We start from the raw sequence: 13,349 nt of genomic DNA on the forward strand, positions 1-13,349 counted from the left end.
AGGGAGGGGATGGTTTTAAATGGTAGCGCGCAGGTACGTTTGTCGCGCGGTCGGGGGGGCAGGTGGGGGCCCACCGGACGGGGCGGGGTGGGGCCCACGGGCCGGCAGGTGGGGCCCGCGGCCTTGGACGAGATGGGATGGGATTCCCCTGCCGGGTTGGTTAGTTCGGGAGGAGATGCCCCATGTGACGGCCAGGTGGGGCCCGGCGCGTCACGCGTGCGGTCGGCGGGCCCGGGCCCGCAGCCCAATCGCCGGAGCACACGTGGCGGCGGTGGGTGCCGGCGCCCGCGCGGCTCGCTCGTGCGGGTTCTTGGCGCTGTCGTTGGAATTGCTTTTTTTTTTTGATCATTTTTGTTTAAAGAAACCGAGTAAATTTCACGTAATTTCGTTGATCAAATAGTTATCGTATTACTCTAGTTTTAGGAAAGTGTATCGTTAAAATCTTATAAATTTAGCATCAAGCTTGTGGTAAATTATACATTTGAGACATGGTATATGTTTGAGGTAGCTCATACTATCGATTAGATTATCTAATTCATCTGATAACTATAGAGAAAATATCATTTTAGAAATATCAAACATTATAACGCAACCATAGTACCACCAAACAATAGACTTGGTAATAAAGTTATCCTACAACTATATATTTAGAGTTCAAATCTACATTGCTACTGCTCTTTCGAAGTTATAGAAATAATAGTTTTGACAAAATTAATATTTAATATTGTAGTTTTTTAGATTTTTAGTGTTGGGATAGTTAGTTCTAAAAAATTATATTTTTATTAAACGATGCTTGTGTTAGTGCAGTGATTTGTGTTAGTTTAATCAAAGTTTAGTCAAATGATGTGGACAGGGAATCGACAAGGAAAATACAGTTAGATGCTTGGAGTTTCCCTGTATGCCTACATGTGGCTCATTTAATAGTTATATTCGATTTTCTGATTGGATGCGGTGTTCATCATGGCAGACAGTATGGGCTTTCTATTTTATATTCCTCTACTTGAAATAATCATGCCAAATTTTAGTTCGATGCTGCTTCGCAGAACTGATGTCTCATTACAAGTTGATAAAGTTGATAGATTATAATAGAAAATTTTATATTCTTTTACTCGGCCGAGTTATATTTTGCATGGGCAGGTAACGTTTGCGTTATTTTTCAGCTTATTTCACGGTCTTAAACTACCTAAAAATCTTTTTATAGAGAAATCACTATCAATCAAGGCCTAGCAGTTTATATATTATAGTGCAAAAGGAATATTATAATATGGTTACAAGATAATGAAAAGGCGAAACAATTATAAATGTTGTGACCAATAAAAAAAATTACTTGACGAAGGGCCTCATTTATCCCACAAGAATAAAAAAAATTACTTGACGAAGGGCCTCATTTAACCCACAAGTACATCGGAGAAACTTTATTTGGTTTTTCTATAAATCACCTGGTGGTTTTTTTCTAAAATTACACAAATATAACTATAGTATAATTTATAACTAGCATATAATTGTAATGTAACTACCATTAAGCAATGGGTTTCTTATATTTACATGAGACTTACATGTTAGTTATATACTAGTTATATTTGGTAATTGCGTTATAATAGATATCGCGAGAAATAGTCGTGGATCGAATTACTATAGATACATTCGTGTGATTGTATGGAAAAATTTACCCACTTAATATCATTACCAAACCAATGGTTAATATCATTTTTCCCTTGTGCAAACAATTCCATATTTCGTACAACACACGGAACATTAAGATATATTAGTATTTTCAAAATTTCCCATTATAGTTTATTTTTAAACACCAATGTTTAATTCAATCCTACACACTTCTCCCCTGTTAGAACAGTGACTACAAATTCAAAAAATATATATACATTAGTGTGAAGTAAAGTAAGCATTTTTCAATCATCGAGTGCTTCCGCTCCGGCTAATTCAGAAGATGGTAATAAGCTGAAAAAAATGGGTTTAGGACACTCCTAATGCTAGAAACTATCATGGTTTCTATACTCTAGAACATCGTGTCAAAAAACTATCTTCCACAATACAACTTTTGTATCTTGTTATCACATGGTCCACTCGTCTCTCTTACAATCAGTCTTGTTTTATTTGAGGACACTAGTTCTTAATCTAGAACTATTTTCTTTATTTTTGCTTCTTTCTTCAATAAATAACAAGTCATAACACCAACTTGCTTATGTGGTATAACAATAAATAGAGATATAAACTACCCCTTAGGTCTACGTTGTGAGTGTCCTTCCAGGGTTATTAAAGGTAGAATGCACTTTTCTCATGTACAAATATTTCCCACAATATTATGCAACATACACACAACGCATCCTTCGCACGCACGGAATTGGCCGTGTTCATCACTGCCCTTTTAGACCACCCATCATCAAATCCATCCATGATCATTTCCCCCGCAAATCCTGCTCGCCCTTTTTTTTTTCCTTTTGCACCAGAAGAAGTTTCAGCAAACATTGCTTGCTTAGTTGATTATTACTACTAGTTCCTCTGTATATAAAAGGCTAGCCGAAAGGAGCCAGCTGAGACGATTAGAAGAAATAGCAAGTTGATGCATAGTATATTTTATTACCAACTTTACAAAAGAGCACGAGCAAAAAATGCAGCTAGCTAGCAATTAAATTTATCTTATGGTGACACAAAAATCCAAAGGCAGCATTACTGTCTCTAACACACGCATCACGTACTAGATCGACAAAATTTTCCCCTTTTTTTAAGGAGAGAATTAACACACCTTTGTTTCTCCCTTATAAGGATAACAATCCGATTAATTAGTTAATTAGGATTCAATCCATCGAGCATGCATCCAAACAAACATGGAGAATAACAGTTTGTCCCTTCCTGCATACAAAGAGGACAAAACAAGAGCACGTACGTGCACACTAGCTTAATCAAATATTTAATTATGATGCGTGCGTACGTACGTGTGCTGTCAGTGACACACATTGGAGTGTTAGTATCATCCAAATTAGCGTTCGATGGCAGAGGAAAAATCAACGGTGGCCTGGCGGTGACTGATGGGTACTGTCTCCGTTCCAATAATAAAGATGATTTTCTCCCGTCTTAAAATAAATTTATTTTCGAGTAATTAGTGTAACAGATTTTGTGAAAATAGAAAATAAATATATTCGAAGGAGATAAAGTAAAAATAATAATTGTATTTGATCCGATAAAGTTAAATATAATTTATCTTTTTATATCTAGTACAAATATTTAAAAAGTAAAGTTATTTTACGACGGATACAGCCGCTAAGGTGGATAACGATGACGACGATGATGAGGGTGGCTAATTTGGTCGGGGCTTTTGGTAGCCGTCTCGCTGTCACGGGCATGCATACATGAACCCGGCTGTGACACCGCTGTGCCTCTTTTTTTTTTTCCCAAAAGACAAGACACCATCAGTCCATATCCCATGCGTACATGCTGGCCGATCGACAAAAAGGCCAGATCGATTTTTTATACTACCTGTGAGTGAGCGAGTGAGTACGTACCTTACGAGTCTCTCGACTCTCAACGATCGATCGAGTGCATGCAGTAGCCTTTTTTTTATTTTCGAGCTTGTTGCTTTTTTTTTGGAAAATAAATTGATTGCAGCTAGGCTTTTGGATGAAATGTGCAGAAGGGAGTTTTTTTTTGTGTGTGTTCATGCTTCGGTTCTAGAGACTGAGAACATGTATAATTCTCACCGGTGGCGGACCGAGCTTATGAATAGGTAGGGTGATTGCTCATGCTCTATCGTTAATGTATCCACTGTCGATTGTCACTCACATCTGATCATTTCGCTTATATAAGTATAAGTGAAACAACTTATTAATAATTAAATTTTATATATGTATGCGTGTTTTTTGTGATTTAAAATCAAAGGCTAAAAAAACATCTATGATTAAAAATCTCTAAAATCAACTATAAATTTAAGTTTTAAAATTTAAATTTTAACTTAAAGGCATAAGTATATAGAAAAATATAAGACTGCAATGGAAAATATTGTCGGTCATCCGGACTCGTCAAGCCACCGACTCTGCCTCTTGTTCTCACAAAAGAATGTCGAGGGCAGGCGAGGGCAAGCACGGGGTGAACGGTGGCTGGTTGAGGTAGAGGCCAGTGCGAACGCAGGAGGGGAGAAGGGCGGCCAGCAGCATTGGAAGGAGGCAGCCAGGCAGAAGGGGAGGGAAGAGGAGAGGAGATAGGGTTTAAGATATTTAGGCTTTATGTATGAAGTTTCTAGAGGGCTAATTGGGCTTTTTTTTCTAGTTTAAACTAGAAAATAATGATAGGCTATTGGACTATTTGGCATTTCAGGTCCCCGCGGGGGTGAAATCTACCCGTCCCTATCCTCGACAGAGGATAGGGATTTTGCGAACCTTAGTAAACAAGTATTATAGGATAAGATTAGTTTTGCACTCTTTTTTTTATATCAGAACAAATTCATCTATAAACAATTATAATGTTGGTTTTTTGAAACCAGGGAATATATGAGTCGGAAGTTATGAAGTACAGGAAATAGTGCGGGATGTGTGAAACAGTAGCACCATCATATTTTGCTTCTGATTTTTTATAGTTAAAATTTATATTTTTAAACTTAAATTTGAAATTAATTTTATAGTTTTTTTTTATCATAGTCACAGTTTTTTTTTCGCTTGCAATTATGCGTCAAACCTGAAGCTGAAAGATACTTTGATAAAACGATTGATGTACGTATGACCCGTTTACTCGTTGATTCAACGTACCGACAAGCTGCCTTAAGTGGCCGAATACACGTGTACACGTGCATGCATGATAACTCCCTTGATCTGGCCAGCCTGGCCACGTCCAGCCAAATATACGATTTCTTCACATTTATGGGTTAGATTTCTTCACATTTATGGGTGGTTAAAATAGATTTGTCGTTTGCTGTCTATAACGCGTGGACTCTTATAAATCTACGATAGATAGGTCAAGTAATAAATCTATCACGAACGTTCGTAACATTGGCAAAAAAAAAAAAAAGTTAAATGGCCCCGGTGAAGCGCCACCCATCCTCCTCGTCGGCGCGTCGCCCCACTCGCCCGACACACCGTGCCACGCACGTACGTCTCGCGGCCGCGCCCACTATCGCACGCGGCATAGCGACGCGCGACGTCGTGGCGCGCGCGCGAGGCCGGGGGGCTGGCCGACGCCCCCGTCCGTCGCGGCGAGGAGACCGTACGCGCACGTACGACGTGGCCGCAACCGACGCTGCGGCAGGCAGACGCACGACGATGCGTGCACGCGCGGTGTTCGATCCCCCCCTCCCCCTCCCCACCACGCGGCGCTCGCCGGCTCGATCGGCTCCGACCGGGACACGACGGCGTGGGCTCCGGTCGGTCCGGCTGCTCGCGGAACGACAGCGCAGCGCGCGCGGTGGGTGGAATTGGAATTAGATTGGATGGATGGAGGCGTGGTGGGTGGGGGTATTGATAACCGGCCGGGTTCGTCGGATCGATGCAATCTGGGTCCATAAAACCGTGATTATCGGCGTAACGTGTTTGCCGATACGTAAATATAGTCCCAATTAAAAGAATTAGTAGGAAATTTTAAAAAAAATCATGGTAATAGTTATGTTTTTCCCAAACTTAGCGATATTTTTTTAAAAAAAAAACATGAATCAATTAAAAAGACCAAATGGTGAAAAAAAACCATTGCACTGTTACTGAGGCCCAATACGGCAGAAATTTAAACTCATCGTGATAATCGTAGGCTCGCGGCAGACCACATGATTATCATGATCGAAACCATGATTAACGCGATTATCGTGATCAAATCCATGGTTACTATCGTCTTCAAAATCACCATGATAATCACACCAAATCACGTGATTATTATGCTCTACCGCGCGACAGTTGCTTCAAAACCGTGGTGATACTGTTCAAAGATTCAAATTCAAATCCACGCGGTTTTTTATGATTAACGTTGATAATCACGTTACCGTCTGGGAGCGGTTTCAGTAGGCTCCACGATGAATATAACCCTTCGCATGGGTGGGTCGGATTTATCATCACCTTAACCCTTCACGTATAGCAGATACTACACCATTAGGCTTCATATTACAGTCTGTGCAAAATACAATGACGTAGAGCATGCAGAACAGTAACACACTGGTCATCTATATGCATCTAATTAGATTAACCATACTACATTATGTTACTTTTAAAAAAACTTGATCACTCGTACAAGTGCTCTCAAGCTACATGCAACCTATTTTACATAAAAAAAATCTTATATGGTTTGCATGCAATAGATATAAATATAAAAAAAATTATATGTTACATATGTTATATACAACCTATTGTATAACTTATCTATTTAGGTGTCCGACAAAATAGATAATAGTTATATGTGTCGATATAAATAGGTGAGCATAATGGATCATATGGTGGATGGATGGAATCAAGTATAATGACAAAATATGGAAGTGAGCACAATGACGAACAATAAGGTCGTATTTCCTTGGTAGGAGGGAGTGGGTTAGTTATTTGTGTGAAAAACGTAGTAATAAATTAATATATGATTAATTAATTATTAAAAAATATAAAATAGATTAATATGATTTATTAAATAACTTTCATATAGAAATTTTTTTACAAAATATACGTTGTTTAGTAGTCTGAGAAACGTGCGCATAAAAAACAAAAGAAGTTAGATATCTTACCCTTACCTATGCTACCGAACGCACCCTTATATGCAGAGGAGTGTATGAAACAAAGATCACTTACGAAAGGATGGTGGTCTTCTCAGCCGATGGACAAAGACTCACTGGTCTAGGCTTTAACATGGCATCTTTTGTTTCCTTTTTATGTTTTCAAGATAAATTTTAATTTTGAACCTAAAATTTAGGATTTATTTTATATTTTTTTACCATATTGTTTTTTATCTTTGGCTCTTAGCTCATTAGAAATACTTATATAAAAATTTATTTATTAGTTATTTTTCGTTTGTAAACCTTTAGAGTCGGGTGCGTTTTCCCATCCGGTTGTTGTGCCGTCTGCTTCAGTTCCACGCCCCCCGCACGCTCGACTCGATCGGATCGAGGTTGTCGCCGTCGAGCAACCGCGCGGTGGCGCACGTACTCCGGCCATGGCCACGGGGGCCGGCGTACGGTGGCGGGGCCATGGCTGCCCAGAAGAAGAGCGACACACACACGAGGGCGAGGGGGGCCGGGAAAAAAGGTAGCTACCGGCGAAAAAAGTTAAGGCGCGCGTCTTGCGCCGGCCGTACGTGCGTCTCGGGCGCGACTGACGGGAGGGAGGCGAGGCTGGGGACATCGCACGCGCGCGGCCGCGATCGCTCGTCTCGGCGGGGGCCCGCCCCGCGCGCACCCTCCTCACCGGTGAGCGCAGCGCGCTCGTGCGATGCGATGCGAAGCGAAGCGAGCGTGTTTGCTTTCCTCACTATTTTGGCCGCGCTCGCCGACTATTTTGAGCGTGTTCCAATCGGATTGGTTGTTTTCGCTGTTAGCTCCATAATAATTTGATTAGGAACAAAATAAACCGTGAAAGGGCACATTACCCGGTGGTTACAGTGACCTGACTAGTATCCAATGCCTTATAAATTTTAGATTGGATATTTAAGGGTAAATTTCTGAATTAAAAATATAGTTCCATATATCTCTGTTGGATATAGAGGCCGGCTAAAAAAAAATATCCTTATCTTGAGAAAAAAAAGAACAAAATGAACCTATCAAGAGAAAAATGACGAAGAGTATGAGAGTAAAAGGGGTGGGCCTGGATTGGCACGCCGTGCTGTGCGAGGGATAGGGTCTCTCTCGTTTCACGCTCGGCTTGATCGGCAGCAGAAATGGGCCAGACGGCTATCTAGCTAACAGGGCTTTACTATTTTCTCGAATCCAAACTCGCCTTTTTAAAAGAAATTAAAGTTAAGGTGATAAATGATTGTGATTTATGAAGGCAAATTGTTGGTTGAGATGTGAAGGTGAGTTGGTAAATAATATTAGTATTATAAAATAAATTTAAATCTATCTATAGTGCACAAACATGATGTTTTCACTTTTACAATCATCACTCATCGATCCAACGTGTCACATCAATCTACATTAAAATCAAGGAATGTTGTTATGTCTTACTAAAGTATAATAGTGCATAATACATTTGGAAAGTGCATAATTAACAGATATGACCATATAATATCATGGAATTTCTATAAAAATAATATATGCATTTTATTTTGTTCTACACTTTCCAATAATGTAGTCGCTATAATTATGCACCATCTGTATTTACAATCATTAATGTCTGCGATGGAGTCTGGATGTTGGATAGTGCGAACAACAACAGTCTAGATGTCGAAGTTCTACATTGGAGCCTGCCCGGACAAATCGAGTATCAACACATCGATAGATCAGGCAATGATGGGTAACTGCTACGTGCAAGTTGTTTCTTTTATTTCTTTCACTTTTAAGTAAAAAAAAGTATTTCAATAATTAACAATACCATGACTTATTTTATATTTAGTTGTTTAATTATTGCTGTTATTTCTGAATCTTATAAAGAATATGTGTTTGGTGAAGTTAAAACTCATGATGATTTTTTTTCACTTTTTTAAGTAAAAAATGTCGAGCAGCAGGAGAGTAAAAGGGGTGGCTGGATTGGCAGGCCGTGGCGTGCGATAAGCAGCTGAGATGGGCCAGACGGCCCATCTAGCTAACAGGGCTTTACCGTTTTCTGGAGTCCAAACTCTAGAGCGGTTGCCCCATCGTAACTTGTCCGAAAACCGAATACTCCCTCCGAATTCAGTATCTTTTTTTAGAAGAAATTAAAGTTGAGGTGATAAATGATTGTGATTTATTAAGATAAAATTGAGACAAATAAATTAAATGAAGAATTGTTTTTGTTGGTTGAGAAGGGAAGGTGAGTTGATAAATAATACTACCTCCGTTTCGTATAAGATGTTTGATTTTTTTTTGCAATATTTGACTATTCATCTTATTCAAAAATTTAGTATAAATATAAAAAATTGACAAGTCGTGCTTAAAGTTTTTTATAATAAAGTAAGTCACAAGCAAAATAAATGATATTTTCATAATTTTTTAAATAAGACAAATAGTCAAACATTATAAAAGAATCAAACATCTTACATTATGAAATGTGGGAGTAGTATTATAAAAATAAATTATAAAAGTAGCAATAATATTTTAAGACAATTATCATTTATTTTGGTGTATTTTCTTTACCATTATAAGTACTTATTTACCGTTATAGTACTTTATCATGATTTGAATTTTTATATATTAGAAAAAAATGTTGGATAAGATAAGATGTAACATTGAAAACTGGAGAGTATATTTTTAATTTTTCTCTGCGTCGACCACTGTCTGGCACAGAGCCATATCTTGCTCCTCCTCCGTATCTCTTCTATGTCCACTAACTGTAGTTAATACTAATTCTCTCTTCTCTCATGAAGCCACATTATCTGAATTGTTTTTAGCTTTATAATGATACATCAAGGGTGTAAATTACATCTCTTCATATCACCTCAATCGTTTTTAGTCTTGGGATGATCCATCAAGAGTGTAAATTGTATATCTTTTCTCAAAAAGCACATCATCCAACTCAATCATTTATAACGTATGGATAATTGATAAAGACATAAAAATATATAAACACATGAAAAAAATTATATAGTGGGTGAAAAAAATTTAGAACTTATATTTTATTATATAGTTCTTACACATCAACGCACGAGGTACTTGTATAGTTCAGTGATGTACATCCTCCTCCTCCTGACAGACGGCTTCAGATGGCCACAGCCTCCGCCTTGCTCAAGTCCCTCACCACCCTCCCTTTCCTCTCCGTCCGTCGATTTTTATTTGGTTAGTCTAGCTTACGCAGTTTTTTAATTATCACAAATATAATATAAAACATATATAATAAAAATATAAAATTGATCAAAGGTATGTTTTATATATGTTAATAAATAATATTTTATTTTTATATTTTATATATATACGCACTTAAACTGAAAATTTTTAGTGTGGTCCGAGACCACCGTCTAGCTCCACCGAAGCCTGTGTTGTGCCTGCTTCCTTCTCAGTCGTCTCCCTTTTGAGGTTCGAGGCTTTTCAATCGGCTCCCTTTCAAGGTTTAAGGCATGTTAGGTTGCATTTGTTGTAAAAGTTAGTATCATCCATGAAGCCAAAAATATTATAAATTTTGGGTTCCAACTATGAAGAGGAGACGGCCCTTATTAGTCGAACGAATGATCGGTCCCTTATTAGGGCGTTGTTTGGGACAATGGACTTAATATTGGAATGCTTATCTAAACGTAGGCTATTAATAAAACTCATTCATAATCTTGGACTAATTCACGAGACGAATTTATTGAGCCTAATTAATCCATGATTAGTCTTTGTAATGCTACAGTAAATATATGCTCTAATTATGGATTAATTAAGCTTTAAAAACTCGTCTCACGGATTACCACTCATTTATAAAATTAGTTTTTTTTATTAGTCTATATTTAATACTTCAAATTCAAATTAGTGTCCAAACATCCGACCCCATCTAAACAACCCAACCCCTAGGCTCTCTTGCCTGCTAAAAGGAGCTAGCCCTGTGTGGTAGCTGAGCAGTCTCATTAAATAGGGCATGGTTTAGTTTGCAATTTTCTTTAAAAAAACATCATATCGGATATACAGACACATATTTGAAGTATTAAACATAGTCTAATTATAAAATAAATTACAGATTTCACCAAGAAACTACGAGACGAATCTTTCGAACCTAATTAATATCTCATTAGCATATATGAGTTAATGTAGCACTTATGACTAATTACGTACTAATTAGCCTTAAAAGACTCGTCTCACGATTTCTCCCATAACTATGTAATTAGTTTTAGTGTTCATGTTTATTTAATACTCCATCTAGATGTTTAAAAATTCGATGTAATGTTTTTGAAAAAACTTTTTGAGAACTAAACACTGTCTAATTAAAAAAGGAGACCATCCCTTGTCATTACTACTGGTACTTAACTGTTGCACATGCAATTCGACATTCTTTTTTTTTTTTGGCAGGGCAATTCGACGTTCTTTTTTTTTTTTTTTGCAGGGCAATTCGACATTCTTGCCATCCTAAAGATATGCTTGCTCTGTTGTTGGACACGGTGTCAATTAACCCATGAGATTTTATCAGCACCATCTCCTCTACCTTCTCTTGCTCTCTAACCAGGTTTCTCACAATCTCATGTGCTGTTCTCTCGCTCTCTATAACTTTAACCAGTCCCGACCTAGGGTACGAACATGCCTAGTCATCAAATTTTATATTCTGTGTTAACAAGTTTTAATGAAACATAGTACTACCCCCTTCGTTGTAAGAGTTTATTAGTATTATCTAAATTTATATGGATGCTAATATAAACACACATACAACGGTTGTATATGCATTGGTTTTAGTATGAATTTAAACATAGCTAGAAAATCTTACGATGTATGACAGAGTGATTAATAAATCATTGAAATAAAATTGCTATGTATTGTCATGTATGCGAGAAGCATTCGTTTCGCACCTTTTTTCAGCCCCCCTCTCTCTTTCCATGCCTACACACCGCATATATACATTCTTTTTAAAGTCATTTTCAAATGTACCGCTGAAATTTCACCCGTATTTTATATGCATTGCGATTCTTTTATCCCACGTATATCCTTGTGTTTTTTTATTTAAACCTCTTACATGCACATTCCATTAGTTTTTCATTTAGAATTGTATATACAAAATAATTATTTTATTATGATTTGTTTAGTGATATTTTAAAATTAAATACATACACAATTATTAATTATTAAAAATTAAATCCATACATGAGTTTCATTGAGAATTTGAAAAAAAACATATGTATTTTTTTGGTTTATTTTTTGTGAAAATAATGTCCTAATCTCATCAATTTTGGTTTGAAATATATTTGAAAATCTTATACTTCAGTTTTGAAATTTATGGTGTTATCTACCATGTTTGGTTTTCGTACAAATATTCTCCTTTTCAAGTTGAGAATTGGGTTTTTCATAGTAAACTAACACAGAAGCACTAGAGAAAAGGATGATATAGTCATTTCGAAGAAAAATAGCGGTCAACACTCAGCACATGATGAACTAACGACGTATATGTCCATTAACCAAAAGACCTACTCAAATAATGTACGACTATGTAGTTTCTGCTTAATTTCATCCACGCGATAGCAACAACTAGCTAGACTGAAGACAATATATAGTTGTTTGAGTCTCACTTACTGCCGGCTACTATTACCTCCGTTTCATATTATAAGATTTTTTAGCCTGGACTAAATTTATCAATTGATAAATGTAGACTCAATAACTTATTAACATTCATATGAATCTATACATGACTAGACTCTTACATTATAAAATAGAGGGAGTACTACATAGCGGGTTAATGTCCATCTCATCAGTCATGTACTTGCCGGGTCTAAGGCAAGACGTAGGTTACGTTCGATTCAGACGTTGGTCGTAGCTATTCTTTGGCCCATAGAAACATAATTAGCGAATGTTTAATTAAGTATTAAATATTAAAATTTTGAAAACATGGATTTCTTATAATAACTTTAGTAGAAAATTTTTCGCATGAAATACAGCGTTTACCACTTCTATAATTCGATAATGCATGTGTTTTTATTTGAAAATATTCTTCACTGCAAGGTTATAAAAACGAGAACTACAATCACATTTTTTTATTTTAATATTTTTTCAAAAAATGATATCTCGCGATATTTAGCAAACCCTAACGCGACTTACCGAAGCTACGCCCTAGCGGCTCACGTGGTTATCACACTAATCATCGTAATTTTCTATACCCTATGTCAGATATGTTGAACTAACTAACCGTTGATAAAAAATATGGGATTATAAAGTGTGTTTGCACACTAAAAAGCTAGCTAGCAAGTTCAGATACTCCTTCACTAATAAGTTAGGTCTTTTACCATTCCACAGCCAATACGAGACTATTTAACACAAAACTCGTAATAAATGAATAGCAAAACAATGTTAGCATGCACCAATTTGGAGAACAAGTTACTTCCACACTAGGGTTGGCAATTTCTTCGTTGAAGTGTGGATTTGCTAGGGACCTGCACCAATGGGGTCCAGAACAGGAAAGATTTTCTCCTGCGGGGTTTCGCGCGGAGCCTCGAAGTGTATTAGCCATCTACAAATTCTATATTTAAAGCCCAATAGCTTAATTACTAGAGCACCATAAATAGACCCTTGCTCCCACAAACCTAGTTTTCTCTCTTCCGCTCCACAACCATTTTCAAATGTTAGTATCAGGGCTGAATCCAAA

Source organism: Oryza brachyantha, chromosome 7 (assembly GCF_000231095.2).
Source record: "Oryza brachyantha chromosome 7, ObraRS2, whole genome shotgun sequence".
Classification (NCBI taxonomy): domain Eukaryota; kingdom Viridiplantae; phylum Streptophyta; class Magnoliopsida; order Poales; family Poaceae; genus Oryza; species Oryza brachyantha.